General features: G+C 37.0%; 1 protein-coding gene across 1 annotated transcript in view; it reads left to right on the top strand.

The window, feature by feature from the left end:
* Window positions 1–6,507: 6,507 nt before the first annotated feature.
* Window positions 6,508–21,186, top strand: part of LOC128888016 (uncharacterized) — a 75,932-nt gene continuing 61,253 nt past the window's right edge. The window contains exon 1 of the mRNA XM_054144598.1: window positions 6,508–6,636. The gene's annotated coding sequence lies outside the window, so the exon portion shown is untranslated. The remainder of the gene's footprint in view (window positions 6,637–21,186) is intronic.

Here is a 21,186-nt window from a genome sequence, read left to right as displayed (position 1 = left end):
AAAAAGGTACAGTGAAAAGCATGAAATAATTTCTAGTTAATTTATATTATTATTAGTGCAATTTGTTTCTTTAACTTTTATAAAACACAACAAAAAGTGAACATATCATGGCAAACATTTCACACTTTAATGCTCGGATACTTCGAGGTCCGTCGTAGGTTAAAGTCAGCACACGTGCGGTTTGGATGGTTCAACCGTTGGTTTATGGGTTTCAGTAATCACCCGATTCCACTTCATATGCATCGTATTATTACGGGAGTAACGCCGATGGATTCCTTACGTTTTCCTGCTGAAAACGCTACTAAACACTATCTAAATCGGACTATTTTTAACGAAGATAGGTAAAAAATGTGCAAATCATTTTTTCCGTATAATTTCCTTCTAAATAATCCAAATTGTATCGAGTCTGGTACCGTTTTCATCGGGAGAACATAAGGAATCGATTGGTAATACATCCGTTAAGATCCGATAAGAAATACGGAAAATGATGGCCGGCCTTCTTTGGGTCTAGTTCGCTACGTCTTTTTTATGATACCATTGTTACCCGGCGGCGGAATAACATGTATACTCGGAAAAGCTTGAAACCATTCAAGTTGCCTGGTTCTTTCGGGCCACTTGGTTTTTTCGGATCGCTCAATTCTATTCGGGTAGCTTGAATCTTTCAAGCTACTTGGTTTTTTCAAGTACTCGACTCGGCTCGGTAATCGGGTCCCGGTTTGACTCGGCTTGAAAGGCACTTAAATATTCGGTCTTTCTGGCGGCTCTAGTCCAGGTATTGTCACCAAATTCTTAACATCGGACAAGCGACAAGCGTCCAGGGGGCCTATTCTCGAGTCGTACGATCAGTTTTCGTATACGCAAGTTGGTTACTTGCATATGATGTCGCTTCAAACGGTATTCTCGAATCGAAAGCGCTGATTCGCATACGAAATGTTTTGTACGGTTTGCATCGGGTGGGCGATGACCACACGAAACGCAAGTTCGTATGAAATTCGCGCATGCGCACTAGTTTTAGCGTCAGCAATTGACGAAATATAATACAGCAAACATACAGAAAAATATATATATAAAAATATATATATATATATATATATATATAAATATATATATATATATATTTTATAAAATTGTACAATTGTATTCAATTCTACACTGAAAGCCTTAATAATACAATATCAGTCATTTTTATAACTACTTTATTATTACTATTTTATTTATTTATTTTACTATTTTAAAGTAGATATGTACAGGCTCTTTAAGTTATATACAGAGCTCTAAAGTTATGATTACTTTTGTATTCATTACAATTTGAAATAATTACATTCGAATTCATCTAGTAAATGTTTTACCCTATACTGTTATGAAAAAATGATTTGTACCTCTTTCCCATTACAATTGCAATATCTTTCCACGTTACCTATGAGGTAATATTGCTGTCAACGCGTTTTTTTTAAAGTGGTGTCCCCAATAGACCTATTCCACTAAGAAGAATATGCATAACGTACATAGTTTATCATAACGAGTTACTTAAATTTTAAGTAATTCTTGAGTACTTTCTTTTTAGTAATTATGCAATACATTATTCTTAATTACTGAGTAATTCATTACTTTTAAATAATTTCTTATAACTACCCAGAAAGTAATTAAAAGATATTCCAAATCTAAAGTAAAAAAAATATCAAAAAGTAATTAAAAGATAATTATAATTACTTTTTAATTATTTTGAGGTATTTTATATACTTTGGATTTGGGATACCTTTTAATTACTTTCTGGGTAATTATAAGTAATTGAATTACTCAGTAATTGAGAATAAGGTATTGCATAATTACTAAAAACAAAGTAATCAAGAATTACTTAAATAATTACCTTCCAATTCAAAATTGAAATTTATTGTACTATGCAAATTTTTGAAAGATAGAACTTTCATATGATTCATCCGTAGTGTGTAGTAGCTAAAGTTTCTAAGGCTGCCGCAATTCTTTCTTTAGCTACTACATCCCTCTCCAGCAATTTTATTGTAATACTCCTTTCTATTTTCTTTATCTTCCTCGACTATTCGTGCCAGAAGCACTGAAGCTTGTGATCTCATGCCAGAGGTTTGTTTTTGTAATTTAGTGGCTTGACTTAGAGGGTGTTTCTGTCTCACTATAAATAAGCAATATATTAATCCATGTCCAGCGGGCACTTCTAACCTATAAATAAAAATATTTAAAATAAGGTTAAGTAAATAAGTTTGTTATAAAAGTTCATAACAATAACCTTTTCTATATAAATAGAAAAATACATCAGCTATTACTTACCATTTCTATCTTAATCGTTGGTCTCTCCACTATTATTGAAGGGTTAGGTTGCGAGTCTGCTGGTGTTTCCACCTTCTTATTGTCCACCAAGTTTGCATCTAAATATTCTCCGGAGTAGTCCTTCAATGGAAAAAGTAATATTTTAGTACCTTGGATATACTTTTCAATTTTTAAACATATTTACGTACAAATTGTATTGGCGTTTCATCTAGATATATTGAAATCACCCTTTACTTGTGTAGCATACATTGTGTTGAGGACACGTTCCTCCTCCACCGATAAATTGTCTGTATTTAACGGACCACCGCCTGTGGCATTTAAATTTCTATTAATTTAAATTTAAGCCTTCGCTTTGCCTCGGAAATCTTGCCACGTCTATTTTACAAAGGAAAAAAAATATGTTAATGCAGCTTTTGCAAAATTGAATATAAAACACTTATAAGCACTATGTAAACACTTACACGTCTCCATGGTTTCCAATCTCTCTTTGCCCCTGGCGAAGCGTTTAAAATATTTGTTATTTTTTGCCACAAAAGCTGTCCATCCTTATACGTATAATCGGCCGAAAATTTTGACCTTGTTAGGTTTGGGCTTGCTTCTATAAATTCAATAAGAATTTCTTTTTGCTCGCGGGATATGTTCCCCGTTCATTTCGTTGGTTTACCCTCGTCGCACATTTTTGTTTCACGCAATTCTTTTCACGATGTTTCCGCAAAAGCTTATGAGATAATACTGCCTTTCCTCAAACGCTTCTCGATTAATACTGCCAAGTTTCTAAATTTGGCAAAACCCATGGTCACTCGGAAGTACCGTCGCATCCCGTGGTCGCAATAAAACATTACAACTTGAGTGTAATAAACGGGCGGCTAGGGCCTCTTGCACAGCGTTCTCGTTTACGGAAAACTACACATGACATTGACAGGACGCCATGTATATTTCCGTTGGTATTTTCTAAAGTTGAACAATCATTGGCTCGTCTCCAACGCGTAAATCTGGCAATACTGTAATTTCATACGTATACGAATCAGTGATTCGTATAGTGCTCTAGAATACCGTTTTCGTATGTGAACGATTCGTACACGAAACACGCCATACGAAAGTGTTCGTATACGATTAAATTCACACGAAACTCGAGAATAGACCCCCAGGAACAAACCCCCGTACTCTTCCTTCTCCGGGCAGGCGTCTAACGATGAGACTCTTATGCATTATTAATTTTAAGTGTAATGATTGTTAAATATATTATTATAATTTAAAATTTAAATTTATATGAAAATACTTATGTTTTATTATTTAATGTTTTATTAATAGTTTTATCGATCATTTTTGTATCTTTAGATTTAATAAACTTTTATTTTTATTATGGCGTAAGATTAATTTTAACATTTATAATTATTGTTTATTAAGGATTAGAAATTATACGATTAATATCGAGATATTATTTTATATTTTACACATTATTTTTTTCTTTACCTTTAGTAATATTTATTTCTTATATTAGAAATAAGGTTAAATAATGATAATTTAAATATAAATTAATTTATATTTATTTATATAATATATTAACAACAGATTAATAATTGCAACTATAAAAGTGACTTTATTAACATTAATAGGATGCCTTCTAATGATATGGTTTATTCTACAATTCTATTCTAGATCGTTCTTCGTTGAGTGCCGACCAGCGAGTGATCTCTTGTCCGTCTAGGTCCTCGCCCATTTGTCTCTTGTTTATGAGACTGGCGCGTTATCGCTCAGCCTTTTTGGTAGCGTGGCTGACCGTCGAGTTCCTTATATGTATAGGATCCGGGGCTTCTTTGACCGGACGTTTCTTACAAATATTATCTTTTTTTATTAAAATTCCTATATATTTATTTCATGGTTGATTATTGAAAGCTCATGTTGAGGTTCCAGTTTTCGGTCGATAATTTTAGCTGTAATTTGTAGTTTCTAACGCTGCTTCTATGACATCTCCAACACTTACACGATTGACACTCGTCAATCGAAATTTAGATATTCTAAGACGAGTAAATAAATGCAAGTATAAAACGCCGAGTATTCTTTAGCAATGATATTTTATTTCGACGAGCTCTGTTCACGACGATTGTTGGCCAAGAAGTGACTTTCCCGGCCTGAGATAGTCTCCGCGCTGTCCCTGAATGAAGGCTCTTCAAGGTCCTTCGCGGTTGTTTATGATAGGGCCTGCCGCCCGTCGTTGGGGTCCGCTCGACTACGCGACACCCTGTCTCTCGTCACGCCAATGTTTAGACGAGTTGTCTCGAAATTCCTAACAATATTTTAAAAAATTTATATTTCAGAAACGAAAGAGATTCGCTCCTTGCCGATTTTACATACTCGACTTTCTTATACATACCTTTTCTCGCATACTACAATACCGTAGGAGTAAGAATGTGTGCGTGTGTGTGAAAAAGAGAGAGAGAGAGCGTCGCATAAGTACATTGTAACGTAGTTTCAGCTTATTGTTAGTTTAGTTTAGTTCAATTTGTGACCAGGCCACTTGGGCCGATATTGTGTGCAGGCTCGCCCCGGTGAGGCCGCCTGTATTTTAGCATGTTATTTTTTAACAATTCCCCATATTCCAAAATAATTTTAATGTAAAAATCAAGTACAACCCATATAGCACCGGACGTCTTATGGACGTCCATTTTATGTCCAGTTTACGCCCAAACGTCCGACGTCCGCTGTCGGACGTCCTTAGGACGTCCATGGGACTTAAATTCTGTACGTCCCAGGGACGTCTGCCCGGAACGTCCTACGAACGTCCATGAGGCCTAAATTTTATACATCCCAGGGATGTCCGCTCTGAACTTTCTAGACTTATTCTAGAGTTATTCGACCCTCGTTCTCAGTCGGAGTGTTCCGTATCTCTGACTGGATTGGTTCCCTCTTTAGTGTTACCACCCCCTCCCCCTTCCCTTTTAGTCCCTAGCACTCCCCCGTCCCTCTTTCCCCTACCCACCTCCTTCTGGAGGTTCTGGCTGGCTATCTGAACGCGGGTTTGCAAAGATCCCCCCTCCCCCCTCTTGTGTAACTATCCATCTCGGGCCCTGATCCGAATGAAGGCTCACCACCGGTCATCCGTGCCAGGGTTACCGACTTATACATGCTTCTACCTATCCCCTTTTTGTCATTCCTATTCCTACTTCTACAGTTTCTGTTGTTTAAAGTGCGGCAGGGAGGAGCGTTCGAGTGAGGGGCCCCCACAGCGTGTCTGAAGATCAGACGCGACTCCCGTGGATGGGCCCCAGCCGTTAGGCTTGCCAACCCGTCCTCGCTGCCACTTTTTCCGATTCGGCGAGCCTACCCTACTGGTATTAGGCTGGATTATTTTGTATTCCCCATGACTCTCAACCCCGAAAACATGGCGAATTCCTTGCGTAGCTCGCGATCACCACCAGCTCCAGGGTGATCCAACTTGGATTCCCCCCTTTTCCCACTGGAAGGTTGTTCCCACTATTTGGAAGGGTCACCACCCCTTCCACAGGGTCCGTGGTTCCATCTGTGTGGTTCCGTGACCCCTTTTCCTACGATGGTGTACTTTGGTCGGACGGTCACCACTTGTCCTAGATCCGAACTCCTCCCATCTTGTGGGGAGGTGCGCGGACCCTTTTCTAAGAGATCGTTATTGTATTCGGTTACGGTAGATGCGCTGAGGCGCAGTCGGCGCATCCCTCTGCCTTGCGTGCTTCCTGTTACTTGTTCGCTTTGTTTGCTGTATTGAGGAATCTGATCAGGACGCGAGCGGGGGGACTCAGACGTCCTCATCCGTAAGTGTGATGACCTACGGTGAGTGTAGTGCTGCATATTCCCGCTCTCGGCTTTTGGTGTAGTACCTTGGCCTGTCCCGTGCTCTACTCTTTCCCTTACTATTAACTTCTGTTCTACACCCTGCGGAGTAGAGGATCTGTACAGTGTCGTTTATGTACGATTTTTCTGCGAGATGCCCCTCAATCCGTCTGATGCCTGCCTTGCTGATACCATGTTCTGTGGCAAGGGACACCTTCCGTGGAGTCGGTGGATCCATCTATATGGTCCCGTGACTCCTTTTCCTACGATGGTGGAATTCTCCTTAACTGTAGCCACACCAGCATTACTGCCAGCGTGCCATAACCGTTACTGCGGCCACGTCAAGATTGCTGCCAACGTGCCATATCACTTCCTTAGGTGTTTTGTCCGCAGGGACCTAGCCCCGACTCCCCGGCTGAGGGTATTCCGTCCTAGACAGTCTTTCCCGCCGCGGAGCTACCCCTATCCGCAACCTGGGGACGCGCCACGTAGGGGTTCACCTCTCCTCCTATTTGGACAGCAAAACAGGTGCGTGGGTCCTACGATGCAACTGGGACGTTCTAGGGACGTTCACAGAACGTTCACAGGACGTTCAGGGGACATTTGGACGTTATCTGGACGTCCATAGGACGTCCTGAACGTTCAGTACCGGACGTCTTACGGACGTACATAAGACGTCCCTGTGCTATCTGGGCAAGTATAACATATTTTTATAAATATATTGCTTATTTTCTATTTATATTTATATGTAGATGTAATATAGAATTAGGCAATTCCAGTAGTTCGAAGACGTTATTCTATTTGACATGTATACAGAGTGTCCCAAAAATGTTGGAGGTCCTTGAAAAGGGTGGTCCAGGGGGTGATTTGAAACAACTTTTTCCTTAGCGAAATTGTTGTCCGAGGCTTCGTTGAGAAGATATTAACGGAAAACACTGACTAATCAAAGCGCGCGTATACTGTTGGACACGTACATACACGTATATACACGTACATAATGTTTTTTACCAATTTCTATATATACACGTCTACTTAAAAGAAAAATGTTTGACCGTGGGCATTTTTTAAACTTACTACGATTCTAAACCACGATGAAAAGCGTCTTAGACTACTAGCGCAACAACCGCAGCAGAGACGACAGCAGCGCTGCAGTGGACAGCGTGATAGCGGAGCAACCATATTACCATACAAATCATCAAGATTTCTCAGCAACGAAGCTGATCAAGTTATTTGAAGCGAAGAAGGAATATTGTCTCACGATTCTTTTTCTAAAATATTCTTTACATCACTCCGCATGCTACTGCAAGGCCCAATTTTGCAATTTCACCTTTAAAGTATGATAAAAATATGTTTTTAAAGAAGTAATTTTTTTTTTGCAAATTTTCGAAACAAACGCTTGATAGGTGGATAGATTTACTTCCCCTGATTACGAAATGCATAATCATTATGTGTTTGTTTTCATTATTGTGCATAAAAAACGCGAAAAACTGTTTCGTAATTCACCTATTCTCCGTTGCTCTTCATTGGTGGCACTAGTTTAGTTTCTGCGCAGCCTTGGACAATACTTTCGCTAAGGAAACAGTTGTTTCAAATCACCTCCTGAACCATCCCTTTCAAGGTGTTACAACATTTTTGGGCGACCCTGTATATATAATTCGAAAAAGTAAAAAAATTACGCCAAGTACATGAAACAGTGGAGGACTCAAGGAGTTACCATTGAAGAAGAGAAGATCCCCATAAAAAACCACAAGAACTTCTCCACCACAACTATGTTGACAGGCGTATTTTGTTACTAAAAAGACAAAAACCTAAATCCTCTTTTGGAAAATTTATTGTTACTATAAATCACAGATGTAGACACTGTAATTTGTTTTTAAAGAAACATACGCAACCACAGACATAAACTTTCCAGGTTGATTATGGTTTTACGAGCTCGAAGATTAAACTGTGTATCTCCAAGCGTATTGTCGTGACTCCCATAAACTATGTAACCGCTCTAATGTATTTCGCACGCGAGGACGACCACGTGATACCTACTCGTCGGTTACTAATTTCCGGTAGCAGTTGAAGCCATTGGAAGGAGGAACTTTGAGGCATGACAATCTGTGTCAAGTGGGCCTGTAATTGGTAGGTACTCGTATAACCTTATTCCACACGTAAGGAGAATACAGTGCCCTTTTAATGCGCCGAACACTTTCAGCGCGGTAAAAGTTCACGCTATTTACTTTGACGGTAGAAAATAGTTTTCACTCGATTAATTGAACGCCTTTGTAATAAGAGGCAACAGTTCTTGCTGTACATTTTGATAAGTGTGAAATGTACATAGAAAAATTGTGCGAAAGATTATTTAATTCGATATTATCGAAGCACTCTTGTCGACAAAGTAGGAGAAGTAATGATTGAATAGTTTAGAAGAAATTTGTTTGCAATTGTAAATAGACAGGGACGAATGCGTCATATTTTCCAACATATAACTTTAATAGCATTTCTGGTTGAAGGAAATAATTCTGTAAATAACATAAATCACCGTAATTATATTAAACAAAATATTTATGGTGTGCAAATGTTTTGAAACGTGGTTTAAGTATGCGATAAATTAGACTATGTGTAATTTTGTTTTTATTAAACAAGATAAAGGAAAAGGTTATTTAATTTTTTAATGTAAAGTTTAATTTTGTTGGAAAGTATTTAGAATTAAATTTTTACAAATAATTGAATTAGGAACTTACACGAATTGGGAAAACTAAGAGACCATCGTCATCTACATAACGGATTTTGCTCGAAATCTAGTTACATTTTAAAATAGGAATATGAACAACTTATATATAAAATTTCATTGTGTTAATAGACATATATACGCATCAAAAAATATTTTGTTAGGTATTATAAACGAGATCAAGTGCCTTTTTTAAAATATTAATCAACTTTCATATGCAATACTTTTTCTTTTCTCTACTTGTATTTGAATTCTTGGATTTAATTTTTGAGCTTTTAACTTTGAAGGGTGATTTCATCTCTTAAATATATTTTGACAAAAAGATTCAACGATTTTATCTATGTGTAAAAAGTCATTAAAGTTAATGTGTACCACTGTGATGTATACGAACATTCGCATTCTAAATTATTTATTATTCCTCTCTTAGTTTGGGATTCTGCTGAATTATAGGGTCTTTTGCAGGGTTTAAAGTATATTTAATAATATAATATACCTTTATAGCTAAATTGTTCTGATAGTTGATCTGTAAGGTCGTTCTACATGTCTTCTTTGTAGTGACATCTGAAGTCTGTGTATAGATTTTTATATTTATCTTTATATTTGGTGAAAGTGGATTCTTAGCTAATTGGTCTGCTCTTTTGTTTCCATAAATCCTACAATGAGCAGGGATTCATAGGAATACAATTCTATTGTTATTTGTGCACATTTGTTTAAATTGAGTTATCTTATTTCTAATATCGATAATACATATATCTATTCGTTTTAACAGAGAAGTTTGTACTTATTAAGCTTTTAAGGGTGCGCAGGACCCAGAGCCAAACTCCGAGTTGACTTCAGCGACAGTTGCGGAAAAAGTAGTAAACTCCGGGATAAGGACAGAGAGGGCGATACAAAAATTGCAGGAGAGACGAGGACAAGACGATTAGGCTAGCACGATTTTGTCAGGATATTGAAGCAAAAAAGCAATATTTTCTAATAATTCTGGTTTTAATATATTCGTTACACTTTGAGGCCGTTAATTTCGGCCACAAAACTTTATAAACAATAAAAGTATGTTTGCTATCTTCATTTTATTGTTTATAAAATTTTAAAGCCGGAATTGCAAAATCAGGCCTTGGAGTCGCATCCGCCAAAGTGTAACGAATATATTAAAACCAGAATTATTAGAAAATATTGCTTCTTTGCTTCAATATCCTGGAAAAAAAATCATGCTAGCCTGATCATTCTGTCCTCGTCTCTCCTGCAATTTTGTATCGACCTCTCTGTCCTTATCCCGGAGTTTACTACTTTTTCCGCAACTGTCGCTGAAGTCAACTCGGAGTTTGGCTCTGGGTCCGGCGCACCCTTAATGAGTCTGATAGAATCAGTATTATTTATCACAGTCTTTTAAAGCTACTTCTATTGCTTTAGAAATAGCTATGCATTCAGCTGTAAAAACTGATGCCTTCTTATTAATACTGACTGACCATGTATGCTTTATACTTGGGCAGAATATAGCTGTTCCAGTGGAGATTCCTTCTTTATTTTTTGAGCCGTCTGTATATATGATAGTGATAAAATTTTTGTAGTTTTTCTTTATAAATATTGTTAGATTCCGATTTATTACAAGTTCGGTTTCTAATACAATTCGGTACTTAGAAACTAGATTACCGTTCCTACTTCTGTTGTATTATGTTACGAAAAAGCGCAAGAGAAGAGTTTTGATGTGGCTTAGAAAGGTTTGTGTTTAAGGATTCAGAAGGCGGTGGAAATACGGGGAAGGATCAATGAGAATCATAGGATGTCAAGGAGTCGGATGTGTTATTCGGAGTTAGTGAGTAAGGGTACAAGGGTCGGATGCTTAGTTGGTGTATGGATGGATGACTAGATTTGAAACTTAAAAATATTTACTTATCCCATGAAGATGAAACTACTGACTAACCTAAAGTAATGAAGATTAGATGGTACAGTACAGGAGATACAGATTAACCTAAACGATATCCCACAATATTTCGAGATCGTAATTAATTACTCTGGATGTTTGGAGCTTTTCTTCTAAAGAAATGTTACCTTCTACCTCAGACATCATCACATTGTAATCCAAGGTCAAACAGGCATAGTTTTCATCTTTATAATTAGACAGCGGAAGTTTATGCCCGATAAATATGTAACATGTATATGCAAAATATGCACGAAAAATTTGAATAAAATGTAGTATAATAAGTAATATATTAGTATGTTACAGAATATTCGCTATGTACACATATATAAAATACTTTTCACAATTATTCTGGTATATTATAATTCGCGTAACAATAAATTATGAGTATTTTTTCCAAGTTTAATGGTGTTAGTTGATGGTGTTTGTCTGTAAAAATTAATTTATACACGGAGAACGATCGCTCTACGTCACACGAAGTAATCAGTGCGTATTTAAATTTAGAACATTGTTCCGGCACACTTATTGGTCCTTGAATGCCCTCATTATTTAAAATATTAGAAATTTTCGATAATGTAGAAAATCCTTCTTTACATTTTTAACCGGCTTCGAAAAGAAGGAGGTTACTCAATTCGACTTTTATTTTTTTTTTTTTTATGTCAGTTCACCGATTGCGCCGAGATGGCTTGATGAATCGGAGTGAAACCTCTTGCATCTTGTCGAATATTTCTTCCAGTTGGTCACGCAAAAGAAACATTTTGTGATTTGTCATTTTTTACCCGTTTTTTTTTTAAACAGAAACATTTTGTCTTGCTTCTTACTCCGAGACGGATGGACCAATCAGATTGAAACATCTTGCATCTGGAAGAGCATTTGCCATTTGGTCCCATAGCAAAACATTTGTCCTTGTCTTATTTTGTACCACTTTATATCCCTTTTTATCGCAAAAAGCGTACTATTTCACGTATGTTTGGCCTGAAACTGATGAAATCGATGAAACCCCTTACATTTTGCTGCCGAAGAGGTTTTCGCAATGATCACAGATGCAAAAATTTATAAATTTCTGTATTGCTTATAACTATTGTCATCGCAAAATTCCTATTATATGATGTAACTCGGTGAGGAAATTACCGAGCGCGATGGAACCTTCCGTATTTCATGATACATGAATTCGTGATGTTCCCATTTGCAAAAATTTATGGACACTTTTATTGTTTATAAAACCATTGTTGGTGCGAAATTGCTATGCTCTGGTGCAGCTCGACAAGGAATTTACCAAACGCAATCAATCCCTTCACATGTAGTTGCAAATGTATTTCTGATAATCCCATTTGCAATTATACAGGGTGTCCAAAAAATGTTAGATGTCCTTGAATGGGGTGTTTCGGGGGGGGGGGGGGGGTTGATTTGATACAATTTTTTCTTAACGAAAATGATGTTGGAGGCTTCGTTAAGGAGATATTGACAGAAACCCCCGACCAATCAGAGCGCGAGTATGCCGGTGCAGCGCCTGCGGTAGCACAGGCCCTGCAGGCGCTCCTCCTGCATACTCGCGCTCTGTTTGTTCGAGAGTTTCTGTTTCTGGAATATCTCCTTAACGAAGCATCGAGCAACATTTTCGCTAAAGAAAAATTGTTTCAACCCCCCCTCCCCTGCGGAACAAGTCTTTTCAAGGACCTCCAACGTTTTTGGGTCATCCTGTATATTGCTCATAACTGTTGTTATTGCATGAAACCTATTGGTTATAGATTGCCACTAAAAAGAGTAAATAAAATAATTTTTTGAAAAACAAAAAATATGGTCTTTATTTATTGCTATCATTACATCCACTTTGACATCATATTCATTAACACTATTCAATATCGCCATCGCCACCAAATACTATCCCAAACCTATTCATATAGTATTTCCATTGGTAGAGTATACAGAGTGTCGTTGAATTAGTGTAAGAACCGGAAATGGGGGGTAGCTGAGACAATTCTGATGTTACATCCGGCCCTGCCGGTGCCCCTTTTCATCGACCTCGCATTGCGAATAGTTAAGATCAGATACTTTTAGGAATGCGCTTAACATATGATTCCGAAACCGTTTCTTGGGAACCGAATCGTGCGATCTGCGAATCAGCGAAATAGGCGTCAGCACTCAACGCCAGCACATCCGCTGAACTTGGGACCCCTCCCGATTTTAACGGATGCCGAAGCGAAGGTTCTCGAACGCGGCTCGTGCCATGCGAGGATCAGCTAATATATAAACCCGTGGACACGCCCCACGGCGCTCTTTTTTTATTCCGCTGTCAGTACGTTCTCATCGTAGTGATTACCGAAATCTTGTAGTCGCGGACAGGTTAACTTCACGCGTTGTCGTTACCTACGAAAGTCCAACGTATAATCGGTTAAGATCACATCGAACCTTTATCGTCAATCGAACACGCACTCAGCGTCGCACTTTGGTCGTCAAAGACTAAATTATTGTAGTCACGGATAGAGTAATCGTACGCGCGCCGCGTCGTTACCGAGGAAAGTCCGTTGTTAATTAGTAGAGACCCGTGTCGCGAGTGATAGTTGCCGACAAACAGATCCTTGCAACAGCACAGCCCTGGGACCACAACAGATAGCTGGTACAACCAAACTGTAAGACCGACAAACGGTAACGTACCTACATAATTGTATACTTGATTTCCCAAAACCGATATTGTAATATAAACTCGTTATTTTGTAACAATACATATTTATTTATATATTTAAATGCTAAACCTTGAAAACAATCATTGCAATCCCGAATTGCTCTTTCCCGTTAGCGAATACAGTTAAGGTGAGCTTTAGCTCTTTAATTGAAGACGAAGATCCCAAGAAAGAGTCACAGATAAGCTGGGACGTAACACTGAACTACAATTTTCTTTGCGGATAGTGCTTAGTTTTCGTTAATATTCGACACCATTCGAAATTTTTGGAAACAAAATCGTACTTCAGCATCGTCTCAGCTATCCCCAAAATTAAATATTATCAAACTTGGTTTAACTTTCTGTTCGAGGAACAAAAAATATGACATTAATTATTGCTATTACTATATCCACTTTAGACATCATATTCATTAACACTAATCAATATCGTCGCCCCCACCAAACCTATTCATACAGTATTTCCATGTGGAGAGTTTATACATTAGCAGTAATCAATATGGCCGCCACTCCCCTCCAAAAAAAACCCCAAATCTACACACACTATATTTCCGCGTATATACTATACACATTAACTATTAATTCCTCATAGACAATAAACATGTATACATTGACAGCATTCAATATTGCCGCCTCTACCAAGAGCTAACCCAAACCGGAATTAAAAAATTTTTACATCTGCGCCGCCTCTGAAAAAGGTGCATTGCATTTAATATGATGTATTTAATAATTTAACCAAATTCATCAAACGATGGTGAATAACAATGCAGTTTAAATAGAAATTATTTTACACTTTTCACTGCATTTTCCCATACTTTTAAGCATTTAAATCTAGAGCTAGTGTGTATTCATATAAATTAACTAGAAATTATTTCATACTTTTCACGGAATTTTTTTGAAGTCGGTTAAATTTTTTTTCCAAAAAATTATTTTATTTTCTAATCTTTTCACCGCAATCACCAGGAATACTTTTTAGATGTATAATACTATTTATATGTTCCTCTGTATCACATGAATTACCAGTTTCTTCGATTTTCCTCTTATGTGTGCCAGTATTTGTGTTGGTTTAAATGCGATTTCCTTTCACACTTCACATTTTTATTCCAAATTTTGCAATGAATGCTTCTGTCATCGTTATCATTATTGTCGTTATCGTTAATAATAAAATTAGAATCGCTTTTATTCAATTTAGCGTTAATGGTTTTCTACTTTTTTAAACTTTTGGCATTTTTAGAGAATTAAAAGACACTTAAATATATTTGCTTCTTCACAGAGATCACATTAACTGCGATAATTGAACCGAAGTATTTGAATTCGAAATACAAACTGTCACACCTAACGGTCGATTAGCAATACAAGGTTACAGAAATATAGTATCATATGGCCTGTATTTGTGTAAACACTACACAATTATGATACGAAAGTATGGTGATAGACAAAACTAATTTGTCGAGATAGATATTTCACATAAGCACGATAAATAACATATGCAATATATTATTTCGAGCACTCTAATTTCAAAACAAATTTCTGTCTACGTCTCATTCTTTTAACTATTTCCTATGAAAATATGCATTTGCATAATATAGATCTTGAATACGTAGTGTTTACAATATACATTTTGCACAGATTGATGAGGCATAGCGACTATCTCTGCCAAACTGATAAGGGCTTGAGCTAGTTCCTTAATATAAGTGTTTGTAGGATGATTATAATTGGATATGATTTTACTTAGGTATGATTTACCAAGAAAGCTTGCTCTTTCCTGAATATGTAGTAGGACTGCCTCTGCCAAGACTATATTGGATGGAGTGCTCTTTCTCAGTCTCAGTGCTAATTTAACTGCAGCTATTTGAATTGACTCCATTTTTTCTTTTAAATGATGTTTTATTGGATAAGATAAAAAGCAAGCACAATCTATGCGAGAACGAATTAGCGATTTGTAAATAGTTAGTAGTGTTTCAGGTTCACAGCTCCGCCACACTCCTCTGAGAAATTTAATAATGTTAAGCATTTTAGGACACTGTGACTTTAGTTTATCAATTTGAACAGCAAACGAGTGCTTAGCATTGACATGAATGCCTAGAAATTTTACGTTGTTGATATTGGACTTCAATTGATGTCCTACTTTTACAGGGACTTCACCTGATGGAATTCTTTTATTGGCGAATACCACTATTTCAGTTTTTCCTGGTCATAAATCTACGCCTAATAGAGATAAGTTTTTATTTACTGTTTCTATTGCTTCTATTATGCATTTAGGTTTATCTACTGATGTGTTTCTTATATATATTGCAATGTCGTCTGCGTATTGAGATATTTGAATTTTATTCGGGAGGTCCACCGTTATATCTGCGACATATAATATTATACAGTAGTGGGCTCAACACTCCCCCTAAGGTAGTCCTTCATGTCTCTAGACATGTCTCAGATTCTATTGTCTGGCATATTTTGGAAGGTAGCTATCCTGCAGTACATCCAGTTAGCTATAAAGCTAAGTAATTTACTTGATACGCTTATTTTTGCTAATTTTTCTATTAGGATATTAGTTTGTACATTGTCGAAGGCTGGGCTGATGTCAAGGAATGCTGCTACTGCATGTTGTTTTCGAAACATACCTGTTTCTGTGTATGCAATTAGGTTAGTAAGATTATCAATATAAGATCGTCCTTTTCTAAATCCTGTTTGCGAAGTTGTAATAATATTGTGTGAACTCGTACGACCACTATAGTTGGTTGTTTACCATTCTTTCGAATATTTTTGCACATACACGATGTGAGGGTAATAGGTCTGAAGCCATGTCCCTCTAGTTTCTTGATTAGTATTACCGGACATTTATTTCAGTCTTCTGGTATGATACAGTTTGTGAAAAACTCATTGAAAGTATCCGAAATTAGCAGTCTAAGTTTGGCTGACAGGGATCGAATCTTTTGTAATCTATCCCATCCATGGCTGGTGCTAAACCAGTATATGTTTCTTCAATGGCATAACTCATTTCCAGGAGGTTGAATGGAGTATCTAGAAAATCATTTTCGTGAATCATTATGTTAAAGGTAGGGTTTGTTGGTACCTACGGTGGACATATTTTTTCTATTGCTTTAGTAGTATTAGTTTTTAACTTATCAGGATCTGTATGGCTATTATCCTTAACAGTTGCCCATTGTGACTTCATTGTTTTGATATTGTTCAAAAAATGAGTAATTGACCATCTATGGTAAAGTTTAGAGGCATACAGCTTGAAGTTGTCTGTTTTCTTTTTCTTCAATTATTTTTTGATAATAATAATTGCTTGCTTTTTATAATTAAACCAATTACCAAATGTACTATTGTGTTTCCATTTCTTGAAGGCCGCTTTGTCGCGCCATATCACTGGATTTCTATATACATGGTTTGGGTAATTATTTTTCTTTAGGGTGCATAGCAAGACTGATTCTATCATATTTTCTGTTAATTGTCTATATTTGTCCATCTCTGGGCGATCAGAGTTTATTAGGAGTTCTTCTCAGTACACATTCCAATTTGTTCGTTTTGATGGTAATCTGTTGCTGACTTTTTTGTATATATCTTTATTTGTATTTATTGTTATTGTGGCAGTGGTTTTCGAGAAATGAAATAGAATTTATTTAGTTACTATAGTGAATCAATTACGAAAGTTTATTTGCAACACCTTACACGTTTTACATTACGTAGTTTTTTTTTTTTTTTTTAATAGTAGTAGACGAAAGTAAGTCAGAAAACAAAATCGATACGAAACATGGCTGCACCAGAATACATCGCGTATGGCGCCAAACACAAATTCATGAACCTGGCATTGACCTATAAGGCCACAACTAAAACAAACTCTCACACGTCCCCTCAATGCCAAGTCCATGACATTTGTTTACATATAATATACACAAAAAAAACGTTTGACTAAACATTTTACTTTAGTCCTATCTTCTGACAAAATTTTTGGAGTTGAATTCTTCCTAATGGTTTGATGAACATATCTCCTATTTGATTGCTTGTACTAAGATACGACAACTCTATGATTTTTTGTACAATCTTTTCTTTTACAAATTTGGCTTTTATGTCCAAGTATTTTAGTTTATGGTGAAATTATGGGTTTTGATAAAGTTTTATTACACCTTGGTTATCTTCATACAGTGTTACTTTATATCTATTTCCAGTTATATCTGCTAAAAGGTTCCTTAGCCAACATGGCTCACTAGCGGCTATGCTTAGTGCTAGATATTCAGCTTCGGTGGACGATAATGCCACTGTGCTTTGTTTCTTTACTACCCAAGAAACACTACAATTATAAACTTTAAAAATGAATCCAGCTGTAGACTTTCTATCGATTCGGTTTCCTGCCCAGTCCGAATCTACGTAACCCACTATTTCATCATTCACCATTCGCGGTAGTTTTTCGAAAACTAAACTCAAGTTTAAAGTACTATTAATATATCTTAACACATGTTTTAGTGAATTCCAGAGTTCCTGACTAGCGCAAGATCGATATCTGCTTAATATACTTATCGCTAAACAAAGATCTGGTCTATTGTAAAGCATTATGTACATTAATGATCCTATAAGTGCTCTGCATTTTCTTTCCAAGGACTGAGTTTCCGACCTTTCCCTTTTAAGCTGACTACGGTCAAAATTCTCCATCATGGGAGTGGAAACTGGTTTACAGTCGTACATTTGGTACTGAGTCACAATTTTGTCCAAGTATGGTTTTTGGCTAAGTTTTACTGTCTTTCCTACTGTCTGCTTAACACTTATACCTAAGCAACTATGCACTAAATCAGGTCCTTTCATTTAAAAATGCTTTTTTAACATTAGCTTTACGTGATCTAGATCGATTTGACTATTTGTACCTACCAGTAAATCATCTACGTACAATAATATATAGGTATTACTTCTCTTACTCTGCTTTAAATAAAGACAGTACTCGTTATCAGTTTGCTCGAAACCTAATTCCTCCATGACACTGTTGAACCTTGAATTCCAGTTCCTTGGAGACTCTCTTAAGCCGTATAATGACCGCTCTAACTTCAAGACTTTAGTCGGGTTTCTGCTATCAAATGCCTTTTCACGTCCTTCGGGAAGAGTTATATAAATTTCTCCTTGGACCTTTCCGTATAAAAACGCACTGTAGACGTCCATCTGGTAAATTGGTATTGAATTTTGGTTACAATAAGCTAAAAATAATCTTACGGTCGAAATTCTGGCGACAGGACTGTAAATATTAAATACATCTAGTTTGTTTTGTTTAAAACATCTCGCAACTAACCTAGCTTTATATGGGGATACATTATCGTTTCCGTCAAGTTTCTTTCGAAAAACCCATTTACAATCTATTGGATCGTACTTACTTGGTCGTTCAACAACCTTCCATGTACTATTTTCGATCAGAGCGTTTAATTCAGCCTCAATTGCCTTTTTCTATTTATTGGTCTCGTCTGAACTTACCGCTTCATCATATGACTCAGGGTCATCCTTCAGCTCGGCTATAATACCTGTATAGAAATCTTCATATCGTTTTGGTTGACACGTTTTATTTCTGTCTCTTAATTGTCTTGTTGCAACAACGGGTGAGTCTTGAGCATCTGTTGCTCGAACAGTTGTTTCTAGAGCGCTTGACTCTTCTCTTTCTTCATCTGAATTTGCTGACACATTTCCTTTTCTGATTCTTGATCATCCTCTTCATTTTCTTCGTCTTCTACACTTTCTTCGTTGTTTTCTTCTTCTGATTCTTCTAATATATTGTATACTCTTTCAGTTGGAGTTTCTTTATCACTGCTTCGCTTTGGTAGAAACACTACATCCCGATGAATCTTAATTTTCTTGGAATGTTTCATTAATATTCGGAAACCTTTTGTGGTTTCACTGTATCCAACTATAATTCCTTGAGCACATTTTGCATCCCATTTTAACCTTTTTTCTTTAGGAATGTGAACCACAACCAGTAACCCAAATTCTTGAAGATCATTTAAGTCAGCGACTTTTCCAAAATATGCTTCGTATGGAGTTAATCCCTTTTTGGGGCTTGAACGTGTCAGATTCAAAGTGTATGCAGCGCTATTGACTGCTTCAGCCCATAGATTCCTGTCCATTCCATGCATCATGGCTCGTGCTGCTTCCACCAATGTTCGAATTTCTCGTTCCGCACGTCCATTCTGCTGTGGTGTATAGGGCACACTTTGTTGATGAGTTATTCCTAGGGCTTGCAAGAATTCATCTAACTCACGGTTGATGAATTCAAGACAATTATCTGATCTTATAGTTTTTAACTTACAACCTGTTTCTCTTTCTGCTTTGGCGACGTAACGTTTGATGCATGCCTCCACGTCACTCTTGTGACTCAGAAAAAACACCTTTTTGTACCCTGAATAATCATCCTTTGCCACCAAGAAATATCTGCTGTCCCTATGGATGTCACTTCCATTGGTCCACAAACGTCCATATGCACCAATTTGCTTAAATCACTTTGCTTAAATGGGATTCTGTGGATTTTTCCAGCTAAGCAGCTTTGGCACTCGTATACTTTACCATTATCTTGAAAGACAATTCCTTTTCCTTTTAGTAATTCTCTTATGTGACTTATGTTTTGATGAGCTAGCTTGTTATGCCATAGAGATAACTTCTCTATTCTTTTTCCTTGGTTGTGACTCACTAAACCTGTACTGGCTTCATAGGTTTCAAGTATTTCACCAGCTACCCCCTTTAATTCCATTAAGTACATTTTGTTAATACGCTTAGCTATTGCTCTCATCTGGTTGTTTTCATCTAAGTATTGGCACTGATCCTTGTCCGAGATCAATTGTAGGCCTTTGTCTAAAATGTATCCAGCTGAGAACAAGTTAAATTTCAGCTCGGACACATACAATACGTTTGTTAGTATTGTCTTTATATATTCTGTTTTATTCCAGGCATAAACTACAACCGACCCTTTGCCTTTTATATCTAGCAGCTTTCCATTTCCCACCTTTACTTTACTTTTTCCTTCCTTTTCGACTAGGATGCTAAAAAGGTGCTTCAGTCCACACATATTCTCGGTTGCTCCTGTATCCATGTACCAGAGGCCTTCTGTGACATCCTGTGTGGAGCCTATAAAGGCGTTAACCTCTTCTTCTTTGTCGTCTTTCTGATTGTGCTTCTTTTTTTGACTTTTGGCTTTTAAAATCTTACAATTTTCGATGCTATGTCCCCCTTTTTTTTTGGATATTTGCAACTTTTCATGCCTTTCTTACAGTTTTTGGCTACATGGCCAATTTGCCCACATGACAAGCATTTTGGTCCTTTCACTTCCCCTTTTTGCGTAACCAATGCTACAACATCTTCGTTAGAGGTACTTCGTTCTTCCTCGATAAGTAATCTACCCACCATTTCTCCTAAATTCTGTTTTTCTTCTGGAACCGACTCTCAGGCAAAGCGGAAACGTTTATATCTTTCTGGTAGCGACATTAATATTTTAGTAATAAACAGGCTCTCTGAAATTTCCTCTTCAGCTTGTGCAAGTTCAACTTTTATTTCTTCTAATTTTGTTATAAAGGCTGTTGTGTCCAGTATGAATGCGAGTGCAGGTGTTCATGAGCGATGTATGGTAGAGGCGGTGTACGAACATGTGTTCACGAGCGCGATTTTGTATTCCTAAAATATATCTTATTTGTTATTGATATCATAACCAATCTGTGGTCAATTATTATTCCCTATCATCCCGGTACGAATACAACACTAGTAAAGATAGGCGGGTTCTAACTCAGGAGCTCCGAGAGGGTAGCG

The sequence above is a fragment of the Hylaeus anthracinus genome, unplaced genomic scaffold (genome assembly GCF_026225885.1).
Source record: "Hylaeus anthracinus isolate JK02 unplaced genomic scaffold, UHH_iyHylAnth1.0_haploid 11989, whole genome shotgun sequence".
Classification (NCBI taxonomy): domain Eukaryota; kingdom Metazoa; phylum Arthropoda; class Insecta; order Hymenoptera; family Colletidae; genus Hylaeus; species Hylaeus anthracinus.
This window is presented reverse-complemented; position numbering and strand designations above follow the sequence as displayed.